This window comes from Protopterus annectens, chromosome 17.part0 (genome assembly GCF_019279795.1).
Source record: "Protopterus annectens isolate FY-2018-M chromosome 17.part0, PAN1.0, whole genome shotgun sequence".
In the NCBI taxonomy this organism is placed as follows: domain Eukaryota; kingdom Metazoa; phylum Chordata; order Ceratodontiformes; family Protopteridae; genus Protopterus; species Protopterus annectens.
Genome location: NC_056751.1, coordinates 419,130,823 through 419,146,320, shown reverse-complemented (window position 1 = coordinate 419,146,320; position 15,498 = coordinate 419,130,823). Strand labels below are relative to the sequence as shown.

At 42.6% G+C, this 15,498-nt stretch overlaps 1 protein-coding gene across 2 annotated transcripts in view; it reads left to right on the top strand.

The window, feature by feature from the left end:
- Positions 1-15,498, top strand: part of ACP4 (acid phosphatase 4) — a 451,526-nt gene that overhangs the window by 256,563 nt on the left and 179,465 nt on the right. The gene's annotated exons all lie outside the window — the stretch shown is intronic.

Sequence of the window (15,498 nt, the reverse complement as noted above, 5' to 3'; positions counted from 1 at the left end):
ACTAGCAGCTTTTCAAATGTATAGGACTAGTGCAAATTTGGGAATGTGCATGAAAAGTAATGAAGGAGACGAGGAGGGATGAGTGCAAGCAGAGGAAGAGTAAAGATCTATGGGGAATGTATATGCATAAAATGGCGTGTAGGAAGAGGAGGAACTCCATGAGGAAGGAAGAATATGATTTGGAAGTACTGGAGTGAAGGAAGGTTTGTGGGAAAACCTAGCTTTAAGGACAAAATGGGGAATGCTGACCATGGTTTAAGAGAAGAAGGGAACTAAAACCTGGAAACATATGGATGATAAATAAAAAAGGCATGGCAAGCAGAGAGGTTAAACTGGGTTAGGAAATTGTGAGGGTTGCTATGAGGAGGTGGTCAGCAAAGAAAATAGGTGAGGTGTGACATTACTATGTAAGAGTTATTGAGAGAATTCTGGATCCAGGGCATACAGGAATAAAGTCCTGCCTATGTTCTGAATGGCTCTAATTCAGGTAGCAGCAGCACAGGCACTACAGAAGCTTGGCAGGGGAGGATGGCTGGATGGGAGATAGTGCCCACTGGTGGCCCACCCATTGGTGGTGGTGGGATTTGTGTCAAACACCACCAACAGGTAGGGGATTCCTGGTGACAGTAGTGTAGTGTTGCCCAGGATCAAGGGCTTGGCTTGCCAAGCTGGTGATGATAAAAGTGACTTACAGCACTTGTGTGAAAGCACACATGTACATGCACGCACACACACACACACACACACACACACACACACACACACACACACACACACACACACACACACACACACAAATGCATACGCATATGCAAACACACACAGAAGCACATACACAGACACACACATGCACATACACATAAGCAAGCACACACATACATAAGCACGCGCACATGCATATGCACACGCAGGAGCTCATACATGATCATGTGCACACACACACCTTATGGGAAAGAAGAGCAGGCTCCTGTGATGATGAAGGTGGCCACATTAGCCACTAGCGGAAATAGTTAAGGCTCTCATTGAAAAAATCCATTATAACCACCCAGTGAAAGCTTCATCACAGGTTTTTTGGACTGAATCAGCAGCAAAGATGTCTGGGGAACCATTCAGTGGGAATAAGATTCTCAGGGACAGACAGCAGTGTGCACAATTCAGTGGGCAATAAAGGGCAGAAAAAACCCTGATGGTCTGAGGATGGTCAGGGACCAAACAACTTTTGTTCCTGCTTGAATGATATCTTTCTATGGTTGGATCTCATTTAAGTCAGCAACCACTAGAGAAAGTTGATGAGTAGCAGAAAGGGAAGCAAAAAGTACATAGAAAAAATGTGGGAAGAGAGGCAGAGGTCAGGTATGACTTGTGAAGGAAAGTACAGTTGTGTACACTTACCATAAATGTAGATGTTCAAGTGTCTTCACTGTTGCAGACATGACTGTAGGGTTCTCCCCTGCCAGCAGGCAGTCCTCGGTCGGCCAGAATCCCAAAGTCTGGGTCCGGCGTCGGCTGTTCAGCCATGCTTCCTGACGTCAGAGTGCCAGGAGTATAAAGATGACAGCCAACGCCATGTTCTCCAGTTTTTCTTGCCCCAGATGTCAGGTGCTCCAAAATGAGTAAGATCCCATACCCTTTGCAAATACACCTCAAAAGAAGGGTGAAGAAGGGAACCACACAAAAAAAAAAAAATAAGAGGGGACAGGAGGGAGGGAAACCCAGACTGCAACAGTGAAGACACTCGAACATCTACATTTATGGTAAGTGTACACAACTGTACTGTGTTCATCGTGTTTCACTGTTGCAGTCATGACTGTAGGGTTGAATCCCAAAGCAGAATAAAAGGGAGGTGGTCATAAAGAAGAGGGGGTGGCTAAAAGGCCCTGCAAGACAGCAGAAGCAAAGCCTGCCCTAGACTTAGAGTAGAGAGGTAGATTGTAGTGCTTGGAAAAAGTATGCACTGAACTCCAAGTTGCAGCTTCCAAAATGTCTTTAGTAGGAACTCCCCTGAGGAAGGCAGCTGAAGTGGCAGCAGCTCTGGTAGAGTGAGTCCTTATACTCCCTGGGATTTGCTTTCCATGGTGTGAATAACAAAATCTAATTCCATGAGCAATCCATTTAGAAATGGTCTGTTTTGAAATGGCTTTACCTTGGGAACTTGAAGCATAAGAAACAAACAATTGCTCTGATTTCCTGATGTCCTTGGTTCTGTCCAGGTAAAAATGTAGTTGTCTGTGTACATCCAAGGAATGCAAGATCCTTTCCCCCTTATTTTGAGGACTGGGAAAAAGTTGGCAAGTGAATAGTTTGATTTAAAGCCACTTTGGAAACCACCTTAGGCATGAAAGTAGGATTAGTCCTTAAAGACACCCTGTCTTGATGAAAAATAATATAAGGTTCCACAGCCATGAGAGCTTGCAACTCTGAAACTCTCCTGGCAGAGGTCAGAGCTAACAGGATGGCTGTCTTCCAAGATAAAAACTTGATGTCAGAAGTGGCAGCAGGCTCAAAAGGAGGTAAGGTGAGTTTTTCCAAAACATAGTTGAGATCCCAAGCAGGAATGGGAGGAGATCTAGGGGGCCTTAAGTTCTTAGCTCCTCTGAGAAACTGTCTCATGAGCTGATGGGAAAATATAGGAGGGTCTGTATTATAATGAGCAGAAATAGCAGAAGCATGGATCTTTATGGAAGAGAAAGAGAGACCCTTATGTAAGAGGTCTGTCAGGTAAAGTAAAATCAGAGGAATGTTAGGAATAAGAGGATCTGAATCCTGAGCTTGCATCCAGGAGCAAAATCTTTTCCATTTTCCTGCATAAGATTTTCTAGTGCTAGGACGTCTGACTTCTAAAATGACATCCATAACCTGCTTGGGTAGGAGAGAATGAATCAAAGACCCTGGATTAACCAGGCCGCCAGATTGAGAGTTTTGACATGGGAGTGCAGAACCTGACCCTGGTGCTGGGATAGAAGGTTCAGAGTCTGTGGTAATACCCAAGGGGGCTCCAGACAAAGGTTTTTCAGAGTTGGGTACCAAAATTGTCGAGGCCAATTTGAGGCAAACAAAATTATCATCTTGGGCTTGTCCTGTTTGATCTTTAATAACACCCGTGGAAGAAGAGGTAGAGGTGGGAAGGCATACCCCGAGAGGTTTCTCCAACTGAATGATAGTGCAGCCACTTTTCAAGCTAGTTCGTGGAAAGTCCTGGTGCAAAAAATCTGTAGTTGATGATTGAGGTGGGATGCAAAGAGGTCTATGTGAGGACATCCCCAGACTGCTGTAATCATCCTGAATATTTCGGTGTCCAGCATCCATTCGTGTGGATCCAACAGGTTTCTGCTCAGACTGTCTGCCAGGAAGTTTTGCTTCCCTGATAGAAACTGAGCTTGAAGGTCCAGTTTGCAAGCTAGAGCTGTGTTCCATAGATTCATGGCTAGTCTGCAAAGGGGATAGGAATGAGATCCCCCTTGCTTGTTTATATACCACATAACTGTGGTGTTGTCTGTCCATATCAGTAGCTGTCCTGGTTGTAGAAGATTCCTGAAAGCCAATAGAGCATTCTGTATGGCTAACATTTCCTTTAAATTGATATGCAGGAGCTTCTGATCCTTTGTCCAAAGGCCCTGCAGACAGTTGCCCTGAAAATGGGCTCCCCATGCATAATCTGAAGCGTCCGTGGTTAGTATCTGAGTGGCTGGAGGCAGACTGAAGGGTTTTCCTATGTTTAAAGTACATGCCTTGGACCACCAAAGGAATTCCTTTTGGAGACAAGGCAGGACGGTGATCTGTATGTCTAAACTGTGGCAATGCTGAGACCATACACTTTTTAGGTACCACTGAATTTTCCTCATATGTAGTCTTGCGTATGGTATGAGAAGGATACAGGAGGCCATGTAACCCAAAGCCTGCAGGAATTTCCTTGCAGAAAGCTGAGTTAAAGTTGTCAAGGTTTTGAAAGTTGAAGCCAGCTGTAATTGTTTTTCGGATGTCAGAAATGCCATCTGGGTTGTGGTGTTTAGAAGAGCACCCAGTAAAGTTATCTGTTGTGAGGGTGTCAAATTTGACTTTTTTATGTTTACAGAGAATCCCAGGAACTTGAGAAGGTTCTGAACAAATTCTGGATGCTGGAGTAAGACATTCCTTGCTGTCTGCCTGAATTAGACAATTGTCCAGATAAGGGTAAATTTGAATTCCCTTGAGTCTGTAATAAGCTACTACTGGAGCCAGGCATTTGGTGAAGACCCTGGGCACAGTAGACAATCCAAAGGGCAGCGCAGAGAATTGATAGTGCCTCGATCCGGCCCTGAACCTGAGGGATTTTCTGCATTCTTGCCTGATGGGAATGTGTAAATATGCCTCCTTTAAATCCAAAGTTACCATCCATGCATTTTTGGTCAGCATTGGAAGTAGCTGCTGTAGAGTAAGCATCTTGAATTTTGGTTTCTCGAGAAAAGTGTTCAAGACTGACAGATCCAGAATGGGTATCCATGAATTTTGCTTTCTGGGGACTAGAAAGAGTCTTGAGTAAAAACCTTGTCCCATCTCTGAAAGTGGAACCAGTTCTATGGCTTTCATAGCCAAGAGAGCCTCCACCTGGTTTAAGGCCACTAACCATTGATGTTTTGGAAGATCCGGCCATCCACTTGGTCTTGGTAGGGTATGAAAATGGAATTTGTAACCTCTTGAAACCACATCCAGAACCCACTTGTCTTGGGTTATATGAGTCCAATTTAGATGAAAAAGAGAAAGTTTTCCTCCGAGTGGGGCTTCCAGGCAAGAATTTCCTGCAGCCCAACAGAGGGAGTCATTGAGCCTGTTTTCTATGAGCTTGCAACCTGTCCTCTCCTCCCCTAGGGGTGGAAGCAGTCCACTGTCTTGGTCTATAAGAGGCTTGCGTTTGAGGCCTTCCTCAGGAGTGTCTGTATCTACCCCTCTGAGGCCTGTCTGAATTGGGAAAGGACCAATTTTTTGTAGGCCAATTCCTACTAAATCTGGGTGGCTGTACTTGTAAGAAATCTTTAACCGTTTGCATGGATTTTGCCTTGTCCTCCATTTTCTTTATCACCTCTTCAGCCTTAGGTCCAAACAAAACATTATGCTCAACAGGAGCATCCAATAACTTAGCTTTTACTTGATCTGGCAAGTTTTGTTCCTTTAACCAAGCATGCCTTCTAATGACTGTACCAGAGGCAGCAGCCCTACAAGAAGCCTCCAAGGCATCAAATCCACAGTGTAAACCATGTTTCCCAACTTCTTCAGTGGCATTCATTAAGTCATGTAATTCCTTATCATCTGCACAGGCAGAAATGGAAGTTAGCTTTTGTTTCAAAACAGACAGAAGAAATTGCTGGTATATCAGCATATGAAATCGACATAAAAACAAAAATTGCTAGCATTCACTGGGTAAAACCACTGTGGTGTAAAATGAATAAATGTACATAAAAAGAAAAAATATATATACACCATCAGAGGTAAAACACAGCTGCAATTCGATAAGGACAAACACTCGGCTAGTCAAAGAAATAAAAATCCACTATTTATTCCAGCACAAAAACAGGTAAGCGCTTTCGCATTGGAGCTTCATCAGACCTTTACAAACAGTAGACCTAACCTATCTTTTATACAAAACCATCTCATCTAATAAATCAATTAAATAATCAACGCTTAAAGTCACAGTAAAGAGATACAGAGTAATAAAGAACAAAGTTAAAAATAAGGACGTTACACAATACATCCTTACAATCTACATTCTAAAAATCACTTTAAACCAAAAAACATTCACAAACTATAAACTCAACAGAAAAAACTAAAAATAAAAACCATCAAAGACTTCATTTACAAAGTCATCTTTTCTTCAAAACTGGCTTAATGGAAGCCCTTTCATTAAGGCCACTGCCTCGATCTGCTCTTAAGAGAACAATCCACCTTGTTTCCTTATACTCAGTATAAGCAATAATATACCCTTCTCTGATGCTAGGTATAACAGTTTTAATCACCTGAAATTTAAACGTATGAGTGCACCCAAACTCAGTGGCATGCTTAGCAAGTGCATTATGTGGGGACCCCTTCCTAATGTGATAGAGATGTTCCCTCATTCTATCACGCAGGGGTCTGTTGGTTTTCCCAACATAAAATGCACTGCATGCCACACACTGAGCCAGGTAAACCACATGTGGGGTCATACAATTGTTAACCCCTCTGAAATAAAAATCCCTACCAAGATCAGGGTGATGAAAAACACCGGATGAGTCAATATAACCACAAAAATTACACGAGTCACACGCTACCGTGGAACCACGGTGGAATCTATCAACATTATTGTGTGTCCCAGAACATAGTAACCTCTTCAGGTTCATATGATTTCTATACCTAAAAGTGGGAAAGCTACCCACAATATTGCTAATGTCATTGTCCACTAAAGAATGGATCAATAGTGATGAAACAAATCAGTGACTCTTCTGTAATCATTAGTATAAAAAAGTGGAATCTTAGTCTTATTGCCACTAGTAGATGGAGAGAAATTATTCAATTCTAGAAGCAAACAAAATAAGAACATGCCCTAGTGGACCTTAAATCAAGAAGGTCAGACCACTGTCTACTCAGCTCATCCCTGGTATAACCCCTATCCAGAAACTTCTTTTCCAGGCTGGTCATTTCCTTCTGAAATCAGAAAACAGACTATAGGTGAACTTTAGACAAACAGTCAAATTGTTCACAATCCCAAAGAACCTATCAAACTGTTCAGATGTCCCCCGCCACAGCACAAATAAATCATCTACAAAACGTCGATAAAAAACGACGTGATCAACAAAAGCTGTTAGTGGAAACAGAAACTCAGATTCCCACTGGGCAAGAAACATATTGGCGTAGCTATTGGCACATAAAGTGCCCATAGCTATGCCATGTTGTTGTAAAAACATATCTTCACCAAAGATAAACACGTTGTTATTCAGGACTGTCTCTAAAACGAAACAGATCAAATCAATTTGCTTAGGTGAATACCCACTATGGGTAACTAAGTATTTCTGCACACAGTGTATCCCCAGCTCATTGGGTATCATTGTAAACAATGCCTAAACGTCAAGCATAACAAATGCCAAGTCTTTGATGTCATCTAAACCACTAACACATTCATATAGGTCTAACAAAAACTGCTTAGAATCCTTCAACACAGTTGGATTTAAACTGATAACTGGTCGTAGAAATTTTTCTACATACAATGATAAGGGTTCAGTAACCCACCCCCCTCCAGCAACAATAGGTCTCATAGGTGGATTCCTAGGTTGCTTATGAACCTTCGGTAACCCCTGGATGACCGGTATCAGAGGGTTATTAACATCCATAAAGGAGAACAATTTGACTGTTTGTCTAAAGTTCACCTATAGTCTGTCTTATGAAAGGATTAGTTACCTAGACGTCATTGTTGAGAAGTTGGATGATCACCTGATTAATACAGGGATCCATCGGAAGACATGCCATAGGAATGCGTTCCTGTTCAGGTCTAGTATGCATCCAGGTTACATTTTTAAGAATCTCATCAGGGGACAGGGTATGAGAGCATCGAGATTAAATCCCTCATTAGTAGGATTTCAGAAGGAAATGACCAGCCTGGAGAAGAAGTTTCTGGATAGGGGTCTGACCTTCTTGATTTAAGGTCCACTAGGGCATGTCCTTATTTTGGTTTGCCTCTAGAATTGAATAATTTCTCTCCATCTACTAGTGGCAATAAGACTAAGATTCCACTTTTTTATACTAATGATTACAGAAGAGTCACTGATTTGTTTCATCACCATTGGTCCATTCTTTTAGTGGACGATGACATTAGCAATATTGTGGGTAGTTTTCCCACTTTTAGGTATAGAAATCATATGAACCTGAAGAGGTTACTATGTTCTGGGACACACAATAATGCTTGATAGGTTCCACCGTGGTTCCACGGTAGCGTGTGACTCATGTAATTTTTGTGGTTATATTGACTCATCCGGTGTTTTTCATCACCCTGATCTTGGTAGGGATTTTTATTTCAGAGGGGTTAGCAATTGTATGACCCCACATGTGGTTTACCTGGCTCAGTGTGTGGCATGCAGTGCATTTTATGTTGGGAAAACCAACAGACCCCTGCGCGATAGAATGAGGGAACATCTCTATCACATAAGGAAGGGGTCCCCACATAATGCACTTGCTAAGCATGCCACTGAGTTTGGGTGCAATCATACGTTTAAATTTCAGGTGATTAAAACTGTTATACCTAGCATCAGAGAAGGGGATATTATTGCTTATACTGAGTATAAGGAAACAAGGTGGATTGTTCTCTCAAGAGCAGATCGAGGCAGTGGCCTTAATGAAAGGGCTTCCATTAAGCCAGTTTTGAAGAAAAGAAGACTTTGTAAATGAAGTCTTTGATGGTTTTTATTTTTAGTTTATTTTTATTTTTTTCTGTTGAGTTTATAGTTTGTGAATGTGTTTTGGTTTAAAGTGATTTTTAGAATGTAGATTGTAAGGATGTATTGTGTAACGTCCTTATTTTTAACTTTGTTCTTTATTACTCTGTATCTCTTTACTGTGACTTTAAGCGTTGATTATTTAATTGATTTATTAGATGAGATGGTTTTGTATAAAAGATAGGTTAGGTCTACTGTTTGTAAAGGTCTGATGAAGCTCCAATGCGAAAGCGCTTACCTGTTTTTGTGCTGGAATAAATAGTGGATTTTTATTTCTTTGACTGGCCGAGTGTTTGTCCTTATCGAGTTGCAGCTGTGTTTTACCTCTGATGGTGTATATATATTTTTTCTCTTTATATGAAATTGACAGTTTAAAGCCATAATAGATAAAGTAGCAAAAGTGTACACTTTTTTGCCCCATCTTTCTAAAGAGCTGGAATCCTTCTCAGTGGGAATGGGGTTTTTAGCAGTAGCGGTCTTAACCCCCTTAGGACCCTGAGAAATGGTTTCAGGATCAGCAGTAGGATTCTTGTATAAAAACTGGTGGGAATCAGGAACCCTATAATATCTGTCTGGCTTAACAGGAGCTGGAGGAAAAGAGTCCGGAGTTAAGTTAGCCTCCGAAAAAGCATCATCCACAATATCCAAAATAGGAGGGATAGCCAGGGGTCTATGTTGGGGAAGAAGAAGAAAATCCCTGAGTCTTTTCTTAGATTCCGAATACTCCTGTCCTTCCCAGTGAAAAAGTTCCCTCATTTCATGTAAAGTTTCCCCAAAAGAGAAATCCTCAGGGGGAGAAGCTGAAGGAATGGATTCCTCAGCATCAGAATCCTCATAAGGAGGGAAAGAATATTCCTGGTCAGAAGAAGAAACTGAAGAAATAGAAGCCTGATCAGAGGAGTCATAATACACTTCCTGCCTTGGCTTTTTATCTGGAGGGGGATGTGAACCCCTAATAATAGTAAGTAAATCCTCCGCCATCTTAAGTAACTGTTTCTGAGACTTGGGTGCCGGATCAGAAGAGGCCTGAGCTGTAGTCTTTGATTTGGAAGGAGTCTTTGCCTTTGTCTCTGGCTTTGCCTTTATTAGAAGCTGAGTAGATCTGAAAACCCCTTCGAAAGCTTGTACCTGCACAGCAGCTCCGGACCCATCTGAAGGAGCATTGTCCGAAGGTCCTGCAACAGAAATATTCAAAGGCCTAGTTGGCTCCTCCTGGGAGTCCGTTTCGGCCATCGGTTCTGAAATGGCCAACAACAGGGGCTGCAAAAGCACCTCACTGATGACGGCCGAACCTGAAGCTGGCTCTGCTTGTACAATATCGTCCGATTTGGACCTCGGAGGCCTGTCTTTATCCTTGCGTCGTTTGTGAACTCCAGTAGCCGGAACCGAATCTGACGACATTTTGTAATTAAAGCGCCTACTGAAGTAATGAAATGCAAAATCGTACCTTCGTTTAATTGTACGTTGATTGAATCTAGCACAAAACCGACAACTAGCTACGTCGTGGTCAGGGCCTAAGCAAGGAATACAGTAAGAATGAAAATCCTTATGAGGTATTTGCTTCCCACATGAAATACAATTTTTAACTTTTTCTGACATCAGACTGGAGCAAGAAAAAAGTTTCCCCAACGGGGTACTTAGCTTTGAGTAGGAGAAGAAAGTCTTCGGACTGAAGTACGTTTAGCAAAAATTGTCAGGAGTCAGCCGACCGGCAAATGCGAACTGCTATCACCGCACGACAAGAAAGACTGGAGAACATGGCGTCGGCTGTCAGCTTTGTACTCCTGGAGCTCTGACGTCAGGGAGCATGGCTGAACAGCCGACGCCGGACCCAGACTTTGGGATTCTGGCCGACCGAGGACTGCCTGCCGGCAGGGGAGAACCCTACAGTCATGACTGCAACAATGAAACACGATGAACATCTTTGTAGCAGACTGTGTACAGGTAAAACAAAGCTGCAGTTGTATGGAGAGATAGATAGATAGATAGATAGATAGATAGATAGATAGATAGATAGATAGATAGATAGATACATTTGTTTCTTAACTAATGTACATGTAAAGGGTGATGACTGTATACACGCGTCCACCAATACAATGACTCATACATACTGTCAGACAAATACATAAGATTTATTCCCCACGTAAACCAGCTCTGCACAGTTGTCAGCAAAGAGACAGGTGACATCCCTAGGCCTATTACATGTAGATCAGAAGTGGTTATAGTTCCCCTTTAAATTATAATTGTAAGGCCTTAGCAAGAATATCCAGCAACATTCTGAATTCCAACATCTGAAAATAAAAAAACATCCAACAGAGACAGTACAATATGGATGGGCAAAGATAATTGTGAAGTTTCAGCATTTTGATTATGAAAACAATTTATCCATATTGGGCTTATGTTCACTTTCATATCAGTCTTCGTGGACATTTAGTAATGGCCATGTCTCTCAATTGGCCCTATTTAGGAGGAATGAATGTTCTTGTTTTTAGGTTAGTATCTGCATATCCACCCTGATTTGTCTGTGCTGTTCTATGAGTGTTTGTCTTCCCTTGCACACTGTCTTAACCCTCCCTCATACCCTGCTTTTCTTTTCTTCCTCTCCCCTTTCCTTCTCTCTAATAGAAACAAAAACAGGGTCCTATCACCACCAAAGAAAATGCTGACCTGTTTCCCCATGTCCTGCACTTCCCATTCCTATATTTTTCATCTGTGTCCCCCTCTGCTTACTGCCTTTCTCTTTTTCCAGTATTCCTATACAGACCTTTCCTCATCTTTTATGCATTTAAGAAGATGTCCATGTGAACAACATAACACTGCAACTGCATATACTATACCATATTATAGCTTTATATGATACTTTACGGCATCTTGCTTAGGGATATTCTAACACATGCAGCACTGCTATTACATATACTGCTTTAGTTTTTGAGATGTAGCAGCCTGTGAGTTCATATTTTCAATTTTTGAAATATCTGCTCAGTGAGGCACTTGTTCACTGTATGGATTGTGCCATTGTCTTCTGTGCATGGGTTTCACTACATGTATGTGTCTACTTGTATAGTTTCACTGCATGGATTTGTCTGCTTGCATAGTTGCTGTGCTGCTCCTTTAAGAATCCCAGAGCACAACTATGTGCACAGAAGCATTACCTACCTGCTTCGACTTGGAAAGTTAAGTACTCAGTATACTGCCACACAGTGCCATCTAGTGGTGAAGATCTTATAGGTTCATAGGTTCATAGGTTGGTACTAGGCTATCAGCCCTAGGGCCTATACAAGCCTAGTCATAACAATTCCCTGGCTATTTCTTCCCACATTATTTACTTTCCTGGACCCCCGTCTAGCAGGGCGACTGACGTGATCCCTGGGGTGAATTTCCTTTCTCCCATCCAATCGTCAAGGTTCCTCTTGAAGAGGTCCAAAGAGGCACTCTGCTTGACATGTATGGGCAATCTATTCCAGAGTCTTGGGAGTCTCTGGGTCAGGAACCTATCCCTCCAGCATGTTTTGTTTATTGTGATGACAAGGTTTAGATCCCTGGAGCGTGTAGCTCTGAGGGATTGGGATTTCTTTAAGTGTAGCATGTCCAACAGCTCTGGGTTTGACATGGCCTTGTACATTAAGCAGAGATCGCCTCTGAGTAGACGATATGCGACAGAGTATAGCTGGAGTTTTTTAAGGCAGTCAGCGTAGGGCATCTGCTTTAGGCCTGTGATTCTTTTAGTGAGGTATTTCTGAGGCCTTTCCAGTTGTTGCAGATGTCTTGAGAGGTACATACCAAATGGGGCGTTGTATTCTATAATGGGTCTAATGAGGGATGAGTACAGTGGGACAATGACCTCCTTTTTCTGGATGAAAAGCCCTTCATGATGAGGTGTGCCACATAGAAGGATTTCCTGACTGTTGTGGCGATGTGGTTATCGAAGGTGAGACCACTGTCCACCTGTGTCCCTAAGTCTCTTATCACACTTTCTGTGTTTAGTGTACTGCCACCTATATGGTAATTCATGGATACATGTTTTTTTCCCAAAGGGGATAACAATACATTTCTTGGCATTGAGCTTGAGCCCATGGCTCTGGCACCAAGCATCTGTTTCTGTAAGGCCCTTTTGTAGAGTATCCACATAATTTGGGGATTCAATAATGGCTCCCAGTTTGCAGTCATCTGCAAACTTTGTTAGCCAGAGTCCCTTAGTGTTGACCTGTACTTCAGAGAAGTAGATGCCAAACAAGAGCGCCCCAGGACTGAACCCTGAGGTACTCCACTTGTCACTTGTCTGGAGCTGGATTTGGAGTTGGCTACTTTTACAGTGTGGGTTCTATCAGTAAGCCATTTAGCAACCCATTGGGTGACATAGGGATTAATGCCCAACTTAGTAAGTTTATCTATGATTCCAGAGTGGGGCATGGTGTCAAAGGCCTTGGCAAGGTCTAGATAGGCTGTGTGGACCACCTTACCCTTGTCCATGGCTCTGGAGACTGATTCAAAGAAGTCAATCAGGTTCAGGAGACAAGATCGGCCCTTCACAAACCCAAACTGGGTGGGGTGCAGTGTTTGAAGGTTGCCAATGTCTTTGTTTATAAGTTCCATGATAATATGCTCCATGGCCTTGCAGATAAGGCTTGTCAGACTGATGGGACGGTAGTTTCCGGGATCCAAGGTGGATCCCCCCTTGTGGATTGGGATAACTGTAGCTCTGCGCCACTCAGTGGGCACGAAACCTGAGGTGAGGCTATGATTAAACATGACACTTAGGTGAGGTGCCAGTTCATATTGTAGTTCATGTAGTACACAGCCTGGGATGTCATCTGGTCCCATGGATGCTGTATTCTTGACTTTAGAGAGTGCGTTTTGTACCTGTGTGGTCGTTATTACTGGAATTTGGCAATCTTCTGGTATTGAGATGGGCCATTTAGGGGGTGAGAGGGGGTGAAGTTGGCACTGAATCGATCTGCCAGGATATTGGCAATATCCTTTGGATCAGTATATTTAATGCCATTCTGTTTTAGCTCAGAGCAGATCTGAGCATTGCCATTTAGATTCTTGACATAGTTATAGAATGCTTTGTGGTTGTCTTTGGAAACTTTTGCAATTTTATTTTCATAACTAGCTTTGGAGGATTTTATGAGGCATCTCAGTTTCTTACTGAGGCTAGTAAGGGAGTTTTTTGCATCCTGGGATTTTCCTCTTTTCTGCAAAAGTTTCTTCCTTTTGTTGTAAAGTTTGTTTATGGCAGGGGACCACCAGATTGGCTTCCTTTTTTTGGATGAGAGCATTTTGGTTCTATTTGGGATGGCACGATTCATGCATGAGTGGATGTGCTCAGACAGTGCCTTAGTGTAGGATTCAGCAGTTGAACTTTCAGTTCCCGTCTGCATGGGTGTTATGAAGTTTGTCACTTCTGACTTGAGTAGCGTGAAGTTGGCTTTGGAGAAGTTTTTTATGGTGGTTTCTTTACTGGGGGTGGGGTGGGATGTGGATGTTAAGGGTGATTAGCTTATGGTCAGACCTGACTAACGAGGGGTGACCATAGGTATGGAGCATTGATTTCCCATGTTGGTAATGACCAGGTCTAGGATATTGGAGCCCTGGTGGGACTATGGATTAGTTGATCCAGGGCATTGGAATTTATGAATTCCAAGAACCGTTGCTAAAGGTGTTGGGACATGAGTAGTTTTCCCAGTTAATGGCAGGGTAGTTAAAATCACCCAGTATTAGGGTGTTTGGTTCTATCTTATTATTTTCCAGTATGTTTAGAAAGGTGTAGTGAGAATCTTGGGGTATGGTGGGGATCTGTAGCAAGCTACAATTTGGATTGCAGTCTTACCTAGTGTTAGTTGCACTTGGAGAATTTCAGACACATTGTGTTGGCCAACTAGCCTGGTGGTGTGAATGTCCTTGGTGAATATTGACACTCCTCCACCTTTAGTGTTTCGGTCCTGGTTTGGTGGCCGAAAAGTGTGGTAAGAGTTGTAGCCTGGTATTGCAGGGGTGCTCTCTGGAGCCTTGAACCAGGTCTCAGTTACTGCACAGATATCGATGTTCTCCATTTTTAGGAGTGCCTCGAGAGAGTGCATTTTGAGGTTTAGACTTCTAGCATTGAGTAGCATTACCTTCAGATTTTGCATGCTTGTACCTGTTACGGTGGTGGTTTTGTCATTTGAAGTTTGCCTAAAAAAGGCACTATAGGGGTGGCAAGAGCCTTAGCCAGTAACCTGAATCCCAGTGGCGACAGGTGCAGACCATCTCTGGCAAAGCATCGTGGTCTGTCAATCATGTCATCCCAGGCAGACAGATACTGGATCCCCTTTGAATGACACCATAAGCTTAGCCAATTGTTGAAGTCAATCATTTTATCCTTATATTGTGGTATCATTCTGGGCGAAGGCAGGATGCTACTCAGGACTAGGGTCATACCTGCCTGGGCCACATGATCCGAGAGCTCTTCCATGTCTCTTTTCATGTAGTCCAGGGAGGTATGTCTCAAGTCATTCACTCCAACATGGACAATGACAGAGTCATATTTGTACTTGTTGTGGAGTGACTTGAGTGCATGCGTTATGTGGTGGATCCTGGCACCCGACAGGCAGCTGACTGTAATTTTCTCCTTATTCAACCTGGTGAGAGGGACATCAGTGTGCCGGACTAGTACCGGATTAGTACAGCACAGTTTTAGGAATCCTGTCCTACATTGAATGTGGTTGCTATCAGGAAATTAACCTTTCTTCAGATGCAATGACCTTGAAGTGAAGTATATTGAGCAAGTAGGTAAGGTATGAGAGGCAAAACCTACTGCATAGTGGGATATGGAGGCTTTGCCCCCCAACATTAAAATATGAGTGTGAAGTACATTTCAGAATCATTTTTTAAATGTAAATTGAATTCAAACTCCTGTAATTGGCAAGGGTGATGCAGAACCATTTGCAGTGACCTAAATTAGTGCATATTTCCATATTCTTATTTACTGTAAATGTATAACACGTTTGATTCTTATGCTGGGTAGTTAAGCTTGAAGTGAGTTATGTCTAGCTGTGACAAAATGTAGTACAATGTATACTTAAAG